This window comes from Crassostrea angulata, chromosome 8 (assembly GCF_025612915.1).
Source record: "Crassostrea angulata isolate pt1a10 chromosome 8, ASM2561291v2, whole genome shotgun sequence".
In the NCBI taxonomy this organism is placed as follows: Eukaryota; Metazoa; Mollusca; class Bivalvia; order Ostreida; family Ostreidae; genus Magallana; species Magallana angulata.
In genome coordinates this window covers 59,541,522-59,553,500 of record NC_069118.1, presented here as the reverse complement: position 1 = coordinate 59,553,500, position 11,979 = coordinate 59,541,522, and the positions used below count along the sequence as shown (strand labels likewise).

General features: G+C 35.0%; 1 pseudogene; it reads left to right on the top strand.

The window, feature by feature from the left end:
* The first annotated feature begins 3,008 nt into the window (after positions 1-3,008).
* LOC128160050 (uncharacterized) lies at positions 3,009-11,735 on the top strand (annotated as a pseudogene).
* The last annotated feature ends 244 nt before the right edge of the window (positions 11,736-11,979 follow it).

Below are 11,979 nucleotides of genomic sequence, written 5' to 3'. Positions count from 1 at the left end.
TGGTGATATCAGGTAAGATGTTGGAGAGTTTGATGATATCAGGTAAGTTGTTGGAGAGTTTGGTGATATCAGGTACCGGTAAGTTGTTGGAGAGTCTGGTGATATCATGTAAGTTGTTGGAGAGTTTGGTGATATCATGTAAGTTGTTCGAGAGTTTGGAGCAAGTTCTAGTTTAAAGACAATTGAAAGCTTTACTGTTGGGGTCAATTATCAGCAATCATTTTTTTCACCTGGTGGAGGAAATTGAGAATTGAACTCAATGTCTTCCCAAGTTATACGAGTATAGCCTGGGTTAGGACAGTTAACGCTTTATAAAACGCAAAGCGGATTTTTAAAAAACCGTAAATTGCTCCAACCCAGGTTATACGAGCATAACTTGGGTAGATATTGACTTCATTCCCTATAATTTAAATTTCTGTAATTTACTGTACTTTAAGTGGCGTTTTCTTTTAAAATAATTTTAATCAGTTCAAAATTCAAACGTAACGTCAAGCAGATAAGTTAGTACATTTTTGACGTTGATGGATTATGACGTGTCTTGTGACGTGCTTACCGGGTAATACCAATTTGACATAATTTTTTAGCCAATCAAATGCCGCGTTAGAACCAGAATTAAAGTATTCAGAGAAAAAAAAATATTTCAAGCTGCACCCTGGGTATAAATTTTATGACTTTAAGTCTCCATTCTCTACGTTGATAAGCACCCCTTGGGTCAATATTCAACGTTGAAAAATGACTCCTGTTTCAATGTTAAGCCCAGGTCAATATAGAAGCATTGACTGTTTATTTTTGTACATCGCCGGTCCAAAAACACAGCGGGTCGTGTAGACAAATTGAATACCGCGAGTTAGAAACATTTGTTTATATAAACGAGTATATAAACACCAAGCAATTTCTTGAAAATAATGATCATTCACCACAACAGCATCATAACGATGTCTGTATCAATTCGTTGCTGAATTTTAAAATACAACAATCGTTGCAGTTTTCACTTCAATTCTTTATTTAGCTACCATCGAATTACATTTTTCACAAAGCAGAAGGATAAAAAAAACAGCAATATTTGAATAATATTTTCCTCCTGAAATTTTAAATGATATCACCCTCGCGTGCAATTATTATGCATAATATATACTAGCGGAAAAAAGAAACTGTGAATTGTAAAATTTAATATAATTTTTCTATATCTATTGTTTGTATTTATAAAATTTAAACAATCGATAATGGTAATAATTTTGACAATATCGGATGGTAACCGTCCGGGTGCACGGACTTTTTCATGGTTAGTGAACACCTGTTGAAGAATTTGTACGCACTAGTTTTACGGGTCAATACTGTTGGGAATAAGAACTAGAAAGGATTTGTTTAAATTTTTATTGTTAAGGAAATCACTTAAGTTTCAACAAATTAACACCTATGTCATGCCACGACTCAACGAAAACCAACGTAATCGTGCTGTTGGGATGCTGCAAGCTGGAATGGCACAAAATACGTAGCAAGACACTTTGGAGTTCAACAGAACACCACCCAGTCATTATGGAGACGTTTTCAGCAATATGGCAACACTCAGGATCGACCGCGCTCTGGACCTCGTGTGACGTCACGTCAACAAGACAACCACTATTACTTATTAGGTTCGTTACTGACTGTATACAAAAATGTGTGGGGTCGGTAAAGTCCATAGAAGGCGAGGCGGAGCCGAGTAAAGTCTATGGACTTTACCGACACCACAAAATTCTGTAAACAGTCAGTAACGAACCTAATAAGTGTTTTGTTTTGTCAAGGACCTACAATTTGATATGTAAACAAACAAATGATAATATATAACGATTAAATTCATAGCTTTGTTCTCTAATTGTTTACCTTTCTCGTCAGTCGTTAGTGCAAACCTCGATGCTATTGTAGGATCATAATATTACGTCACGGGCAAAGGGGGGTCACTCTAAATATTTTGGGGCTTAAAAATTAAAGGTATGGTTGAACGTTTGTGTAAAAAATCATCTCAAATAACGTTACGTCCGCCATGTTGCCGTTTAAATTTTGATGCTTGCCCTGTAAAGACATTTATGAGGCAACCACGTGACGCGATTCATCCAATGACGTCGAGACATTCTAGTCCGAGGCAAAACAAATTAGACTTGTGCATCTGAGAAATCGTTTCCAGACAGCAAGTTTGACTGCCTGTAGCATTCCAGGGCTTCGACCAATTATAGTCCAAGAACTGTAGGTAAACATCAGACCAAGACGTCCAGCGGTGCGCCTAGTACTGCTTCAACGTCATCGTATCGCCAGACTAGCGTGGTGCACACGACATATGCGAATCAGAATACAGAAATGGACCAATAGTCTGTTCACTGATGAATCCAGATTTCATTTGGATAGCAGTGACGGCCGTTGTAGGGTGTATCGTCGCGTTTGGGAGCGTTACCAGGACGCTTGTGTTATGCAACGTCGACAATTTGGTGGAGGTAGCGTTATGGAGTGGGGTGGAATATCAGCACGTGATTGTCAATGGAAAATGTTACCGGCGTACGCTATCGAGATGAAATTATTCAACGTGAAATTATTCATGTGATACCCTTCATACAGAGACATCAAAATCGCATCACTCTGCAGCAAGACAACACAAGGCCAGACGCTGCACGTGTATTCAGGGACTTGTTTGTTAAACAGAATGTCGATGTCTTTCCTTGGCCAGCTGCTTCCCCGATTTGTCACAGATCGAGCACGTCTGGGGTGAAATAGAAAGACGTTTACGCTGTTTACCAAATCAGCCAGTGACATCGGCTGATTTAGGCCAGGCTTTAACCAACATCTGGAACAACATCCCTTAAGCATTTCTGAACACTTTAGTGGCATCGATCAATGAGGCGTCGCTGTCAAGCATGCGTGAACGCAAATGATGCCCACACGCGTTTTTAAGGAAGTATGGGACTCACGATTTTGAATCTACCGCGCAACTCCGAATGACGTAAACCAATTCGCAGTCGTTAAATCTGTTGGTTCAATACTAAGCTATTAAATTACAGATTTTATCGTAGAAATGATTTAATAGCCTCTATTTACAATATAAACAAAAATAAATGATTAAAAAGTTTAATCTAACGCAAAAGCCTTATTTTACGACATAAAAATCGGTTTTCGGCAATGTAAACAGATGGGTAGTGACAGCTCGTCTGCCACTATCATTTTGCCACAATGCGGAGGAAACGTGGGTTTGAATCAACTAAGAAGATTACAAAGTACGTAAATGTTGCTAATGCCCAGAGGAAACGATGGTCTAGTGCCCAAACAGACGCTATAGAACAGACTGATCACAGTTACGTTGATCTGCAGTTGCAGGAAGATGAAGATGACACGACGCCAGCGAAAGCGATCTGTCTGGGTATGTCCTACATTCTTGAGACTTGTAAATTGAGTAAAAGAAATTGTGATTTTAGAATAAAAGCAAGTGAAGCTAAGAAATTAACATTTTTATCTAAATTGATATGTGCATTGCATCGAACATTGATTTGTTTTGTTCTATGTATACATGTAGTATTCCGGCGTAATGCACAGGTGTTTAATCATGCGGTTTATTGGGTATTTGGCTCATGGATATTTACGTATGAGCAAAGGCTCAAGCATCTGTGGTGCCTAATGCCATAAATAAAAAAAAATAATTATAAACATTCATAAAAATTAATCTGAAGTATAAATCGGATTTTGTATATGTATCAATGAAAAAAAATACAGATTGAACACCTTAGATAATTATATTTACATATTCCACATATTGAACACCTTAGATTATTATATTTACATATTCCAGTGTCTTTGTCTGTTATATTAACACTACAAATCGATTTTATAATGTACAGACCAATAGGTATTGTTAGAGGCAAGCAGGGTTTGCATATTTAATCAAAAGAAATGAAATCCATTTAAAAATACATCAATATTTATATATTTAATAGTACAACTGCTGAAAATTACATAATTATATCTTTGAATAGCCTATTACAAATTGTTAATTTTGAGTCTGGCCTGATCAAATCCTTCAGGAATAAAAATTGATTTAAATAATTGTTATATTATGTCCAGACTAAAATTGACAACTCAAAATACTTAAAAACTGATTCCGTATTCCTTAGATATTTGTTATTGGTATATGTTATTGGACAACTAAAAGTAAAGAATAATTATTTACTGCCCTTATCTAATATTAACAGTAATACTATATCCCTTGCCCAGAAAATATAAATGTCTGTCAACTCATGACTGATGTTCAATGTTATATCTGATTTAAAGTTCGCATTTTTATGCATTGTAATACCAGGTACATGTACATATTGATAAACTTTGTTTTTTTGTGTGGTGGTTTTTTATAATAGTTCATCACATTTACATTATATAAACATCACATAAAAGTTTACAAAAATATATAAATAATTCCCAAAATATGAAAGGATATATTAGTTGAAGAATGAGAAAAAGATGGCGATTATGATGTTGAGAGAGAGAGAGAGAGAGAGAGAGAGAGAGAGAGAGAGAGAGAGAGAGAGAGAGAGAGAGAGAGAGAGAGAGAGAGAGAGATTACTAATTTTGAAATGAAAATAAAAACCTTGTCAAGATCGAGCATATATATATTGTAATCAGACTATTGAATAAATGATGTTTTCTATATTGATTGAAATATTTATTATACATGTAATTTTTCTATTGTTATACGGAACAACTTCTTATTAATATTTTTTCATGGTGCCCAAAAAAATTGAATGGGAAAACTTCAAGATGATAAGCACAGATCTGTTTATTTATAATGCTTAATATTACAGATGTTGACCATGAAGAGGTTGTTAAAACGTGTGATTGTGGTTGGAGACAGGGGAGAAGAGTGGTGGAAATATCCAGAATTATGGACTTTCAGCAATACTAAAGGTAAATTGTATTTGTCAAGATGCCAACTTTTGTTTTTATTCCACATGTTTTTGCCAATTTCAAGTTAATAAAGGTATATCTAGTACAGTGGGTATATATATATATATATATATATATATATATATATATATATATATATATATATATATATATATATATATATATATATATATATACCGGACACTGCGATATTTTTTGGATTTAACTATATAGATATAATAAAAAGAAAAAAACTAGCACTTAACTACAAAACATACATAAGCGCTTTCGTTGTTAGAAATCTTCATCTTCAGAACGTCTGAAGATTTTAACAATGAAAGCGCTTATGTTTGCAGTTAGTGTTGCTTTTTTTCATTTATTATATTTTTACCGGACACTGAGAAAATACTTTTGTGATTTGATATATTTATAGTCATGGTATATTATTTTTCCTTTAGATACCTTGCTCCAATACAAACTGTGGACAAATGAACCATGTACCTACAGGAAAAAAGCATGGCCGTGTGTGGGATGCGAACACAAAACTAGCAGCTGGTATATAAAATGCAAATGAAATTTCTAAATGGAATTTTCACTCTACAAAATTTTGTTTTCTTATTTATACAATCATCTCCTTTTTCAGCAATGGTTCACTCAGGAATAGGAGAAAAGCAAGTCAACAGTCTCCTTTCAACATTGAATATACCAGCAGTCTGTCACAAAACACTCTCTTGTCGTCAGAAGGAGATTGGTGCTGCTGTTAATTTTGTTGCCCAAGATTCAACAGAGAGAGCTTTGAAAGAAGAAATAGATCTAACAGAGAAGTATGATCAAATTTTCAAATACATTTTGAGTTCACAGAGTCAATCAGCTAGCGTTCCATTTTAAATTCCTTTGTTATTTCATTTATTAAGTAACAAAGATTTTGTATAGCATCTGCAAAAAAGGGATTTAATTTTTATAAGGCATAGAATAAGGCATATCTCATATACCACAGTTTAACACGTACAATGTACCATCACTTTACTGAACACTTCTATTTGATAAATGAATGACATGATACTCGATCCTCTGGTCAGATCACACGTACACTTTGTTAAAAAAAATGTAATGATATCAGTCTGCATGTGACTCAAAATTGATCTTGTTTTATCTTAAACTAAAATGACAAAATGTAATGGATGGAAACGCATCAGGTGACTGACCTCAATATATCTATATAGTTGATAAGTAGCGAATAATTGTTGGAATCATGGCAGTACGTGGAAACATCCTGTTATATTTTCATTCCACATAATCTTGGCTTGTAAAGTGTGTTGAAAGCTACAGCAGTTATAACAGTGTAATGCACACAGGGTACTCGAAGGTTAAATGACAAGTTTTATTATGACGTCACAAAGGTTGCATGATCGAATGCTATAAACTGCAACATCACAAGCGAAAATCAAAGTTCACGCTTGTGGCTGTTAGAGTAGCTCTTCCATTAATATGAACTTACTCTTAGGACAAGATAGGAATTTTAAGGTATAAATCACATGTGCAGACAAGACAAGAAGTTTAAAAAATGTAAATATATAAGCATCAAATCATGATTTTTTGAAAGATACAGTCTCATAACTGCAGCAATGTGTGCATACTCATTGAAATCATACATGTACTTTCATATTTCATAATTTTTGTAATTACTGATGCAAATTTTTAAATAGTTTCATTTAGTAATGTTACATGCTGACTAGTACTGTTAATTGCCTTTTTTAATTACTAGGAACATGGAAAAAGATGGATTGATTGTTAGTGTTGATGCTGGTTGGCAGAAGAGAGGGAGTGGGAGGTCATATGACAGTTTGTCAGGTATTTGATAAATATATATAAACTACATTGGTAATACTGTGATTGGTTCAGTTTGTGAACGTCATCACCCCTGGGTCAGGGGTTCAAGTCCTAGGGTGGGACCAATATGAAAATAAAGTGAAAATGTATTCAATCTTAGATAAAATTCCTCTCCACAACACCCCTGCGAATGTTATTGTCATTTAAATTTTAGACCACATGATTTTATTTGACCCTCTCAGTGTCGCAGTAAAAATCATGCCTCGTGTTTATTCATCCTCAGGTAGTGCAGATTCAAGTTTGTTCAAATCATGGTCCCCAAGGGTAGGGTGGGGCCACAATGGGGGAATGAATTTTTAAATAAGAATGTATATAGAAAATCTTTTAAAAATCATCTTCTTAAAGGTTATTATGATAGAAAAGCTCAAACTTTGGTGGAGGCATCCTCAGGTAGTGTAGATTCAAGTTTGTTTAAATCATGTTCCCCAAATTATTACATAGGAATATATAGAGAAAATCTTTAAAGATTTTCTTTTCAAAAACTATTTGGCCAATTAAAAGCTCAAATTGGAGTTGAAGCATCCTCAAAAATAATGAAAAATCCTCAAAATGAAAAATATGATGATGACAGGGAAATATGAAGTTTAATTTCCCTGGCACATTATTGTATAGAACCAATCAGATGTCGTGTTGCATAAAATAATCATATTGAGTAATATCAAATGATGCTATTTCAGGTCATTCATCTATGATTGGGACACTATCAGGAAAAATAGTCAACTTTTCAACAAGGTCCAAATCCTGTCACATATGTAGTCTGTATACCAATTCAACTCCCCCACCACACGATTGCAGTATCAACTGGCACGGAAGCGCAAAAGGCATGGAGAGTGACATGATAGAGGAGATGGTGAAGGATGTGAATGAGGGGTCTGTCCATGTGAAAGCAATATAGTTGGTGATGAGGACAGCACTACAATTTCCAGACTTCGGACAAATATTGACACAAATATTGGCAAAATATCAGATGCCAATATTTGTGAAAAAAATCTTTGGGAACCATCTGTACTCAGTGAAAAAACAACACAAAACTTTAACTTTCAAAGTTATTCAATATCTCAAACGATGTTTTAACTTCATCCTTGCCCAAGGAAAAGGAGATGCTGCCAAGATAAGCCAAGGACTCAAAGCTCTTTCCCATCATCCTTTTGGAGATCACAGTCAGTGTATGTCTAGCTGGTGTCGATTCTTGGCAAATCCAAAGGAAAAGTATCACTCCCTGCCCCATGGTAAAGCCTTATCTGACATACAGTTACAGGGTACCATCTATAACATGATGGAAACATATGCAGCAAATTCTGAAAAGTTGGCAACCCTAGGAAGCACCCAAGGAAATGAAAGCTTCAATCGATTAGTGGCATCCAAAGCTCCAAAGGCAAACCACTATAGCTCCTCATGTAGTTTGAAATACAGAGTACAGTGCTGCTATCGTGAAAGTTGACAAAAGTATCCTATCCTATCCTATATCCTGTATCCTGCATCCTATCCTGCAAATAAGCTCTATCCTATCCTATCCTATCCCATACTTTCAAAATATAGGAATGCAAGTTAAATGAAACGAAATTTAAAAATAAAATGATTTTATCAATTAAGGTAGTACTCAAAATGAATAATTAAATCTTAAAACCGAATATTCATCGAGCGGGATAACTTAATTACCTGTGCTACGGTAAAATTAAATCGTACGCGGGATGGAAACAATAACGTAAACAAACAAAGTAAGCGATTAGATTTTTGATTTAATTATATTTATGCATAAAAAACAGATAAATAACTTCGATGCACTTATTGAGGAACTGTTTAGTCACACATTTTTATCAAATTATTTTCTTATCACATATAACTGAGCGTAATTCTCATTATTCGAGCGATTCGTTCGGCGATAAATGTAAACACGATCTGAAAATAAATGATTCCTTTAGGAAGTTTATATCGTTTATAGTTAAACCACTCGGAGTTATTTTTAAAGTATAAATTCTTAAGCCTTTATAGCTATCTGATATTTATTAATTCGATATGTTCAGGTTAATATCGGACAGAAATATGCGTCCCTGTTATTGGGCATCGAAGAAATTATATGAAACGTGAAGCAATGTCTGTTTCTTGTATACATGTTTATCTTTTAAAATGCCAAATTAGTCGTTTATAAATTCAAGCTTTTATTAATTTGCAGACTTTAAATGAAGTAAATACAGAAATTTATTTCTGACGTTGTCAAATGTTGCAACGAATTCTCGCAGTAACTCCGTACTTGCGTACGAATTGACAAAGATGTAGCGCCGACATTTTAGCACGCATTAATGTTATGCACCGCGTTCTTGATAAAATGATTATTCTTAAATGGTTTAACTTGTAAAACGTATTAAATTGACATTGTTTAGCCAATTTTCGTTTCGCAAAATAACTCTGAAATTTATACTCGAATCTGATTGGCTACAGGATGCAGGATAGGATAGGATAGGATAGGATAGAACTTAACTTTTATATTTCTATCATGTATCGTGCATCCTGCATCCTATCCTATCCTATCCTTGTCAACTTTCAGGATAGCAGCACTGTAGCTGCAAGTGTTCTGCAGAAGAACGAAGGACACATATGTAATGCATGTAAGTGATTTCATAAATGCATAATAACTTTAATGATTTTATTTTTTCCTACTCATTTGACCGGTGTAATTTAATCAAGCGAAATTAAATATAATGATATTTAAAATATAGCACAAATATCCCTGAACATATATGGGAAGGGGGGGGGGTGGTAGGGTAGTCTTACCTATAACTTCTTTTTCTTTCTTTATTTCGCTATTTCATATAAAATTATACATACTCCAAAAAAGGGGGGGGGTGCATCTCCATGATAATTCAATTTTTTATATGTTAATTTACAAAAATCCTTGTTGCAAGAAAAAGTGGAATGGGGGGGGGGGGGGGCAGGCCTGCCCCCCCCCCCCCGATGCTAAGTCCCTGTTACAATTTTAAGAGTTTTTGGACAGCTTTCAATTTTAAGTGTTTTGAATATTTGATATGTTTTTCAGGTCAACCGTCGCCTAGGACTATCACCAGGCTACTTTACTGAGAGATTAGCTAAAATTAGAGATCTTCAGCACAAAAAGAGGAAAGCTATTGCCACTTCCTTCAAGGCTAAACAAAAAAGACGACTACTGAAATCTAAAAGGTGCATTATATAATGTTTTTCTCTACATGTCTTTCTTTTCCTATCACTGTGTCAAAAAATGTGTATCTTGTTCTTAAATTAAAGCTTTTTCCTCATAATTGAGGTAAAAAATAACTGCAATATTGATAAAATGCATTATGAATTATTTCCATGAACTGTATTTGTATTTTTGTCTGACCTTTGACAATAAAAATCTTACAGACAACAAGGCAATGACACAGGAAGTCAGAGAGGGTATAACTTATGCAGAGGGAGTAAACTTTGAAGTTATACAACCCACTGATGTGCAGGAAATACCTCCCCCAACTTCTCAGCCATCTTTGGAAGCACTTCCAGTGAAAGAACATGAATCTCAGGATGAAGTTATATTTGATATTTGATATTGAAGCAACAGGTCTAGGTAATTGCAATTTGATTTTACTTTTTCAAAACAGACACTCATAAGGGACATTGTTTGGATGCAGGTCATGCCAATCAATATGAGGGCTCGCTCTGTTGCCTTTCTTAAATGATCAGCCTTATAATCCATCTGAAATCACTTGTTCCGAACACATATTCTCTTCTCTCGGTCCTTTTCAGCTCATACTCTCATACTTTATACATGTACTTAGATAATACTTTTAGGTAAATGGTGTGCAGTGACCTTGAACCACATTTCCAGGCAAAATGTGAAGGTCATAGCAGATCTTAAGACTTTAAGTTATCTCCCAATGGCTCACTCAGATTAAATCAATAGAATGCCTATAATAGTTAATGGATTTGCACTGACCCCGTATTCAAGACTATAAGTCATAGGTGGCTAAGATCTTATTTATGAATAATCATATCTGAATGCTTTACATCATAATGTTCTTTACATAAGCAGGACACTTTCAGTTTGGTCATCACCAAGTGATGTATAGTTGCCGATAATTTTCTTTCTTTATTTACGGTATGCTAACACAGCTCTGTTTCATATTTCAGCAAGAACTTCACACATCCTGCAGATATCTGCGATTCAACAGGGTAAACAATTCAACGAATACATTCTCCCTAAACGACCAATCAGTAAGAAAGCAGGGGAAATAACGGGTATTACAGTGAATGGTGTGAAGATGTACCATAACAACAAAGAGGTGTTTCCTGTGTCAATCAGAGTTGGACTATCCCGCTTTAATGACTTTCTAAACAAAGATTCGTGTAAGAAATCTGTCATCACTGGACACAATATTTTATCATATGATATCCCAGTATTGCTGAAAGCACTTAATAACTGTGAAATAGCCAACTCATTTTCTGATGCAGTTATTGGATTATATGACACTCCTCAGCTTTTCAAAGCTGCCCATCCTGGATTGAAATAATACTCACAGGTTAATCTTTATCAGCATTTTTTGGAAGAGGAATACGCAGCCCAAGACGCTTTACAGGATGTTGTAGCACTTAATAGGCTGATAAATCATGTGAATCCAAATCCTGAGATGAAGCAGAAGTTGACATTCCCCTTTGAGTCCTTTATTAAGAGATTGAATTTTAATGAAGAGGCCAAAATCAAAATATTGTCTCTTTCTCCTCTAACAGATTCGAAAGCGGTCTCAAAAGGAATGTGTCATACAATTGCTTACAGTGGTTTAGCTTTTGAACATCTCAAGCTTGGTTTTAATAGAAATGGGCGACAGGGAGTTATGGATGTATTGACGGAAGAAGTAAATGGAAAGGCGCGAGTGACGCGTTCCAAAAAAGTGGCGGATTCCATCTCTGATTACTTTCAGTGCAAAGCTTCAGAAATTTAAAGTCACAAAGTGTCTTTCGCACAGATAACTCTTGATTTACAACTTTTGGCTGTGGTCATACATATGTTTCTACAATTATTGCTGTTTTTGCAATTGTATATATAAGATTTGAAATTGTAATTTTAATGGGAGTGTTGATTCGGGGGCGGTATTTGTCCGCTCCAAAATTTGTGTAACATTTGAAATTGTAAAATTTATGTAATTTTGATGGGCATGTTGATTCGGGGGCGGAAATTGTCCGCTC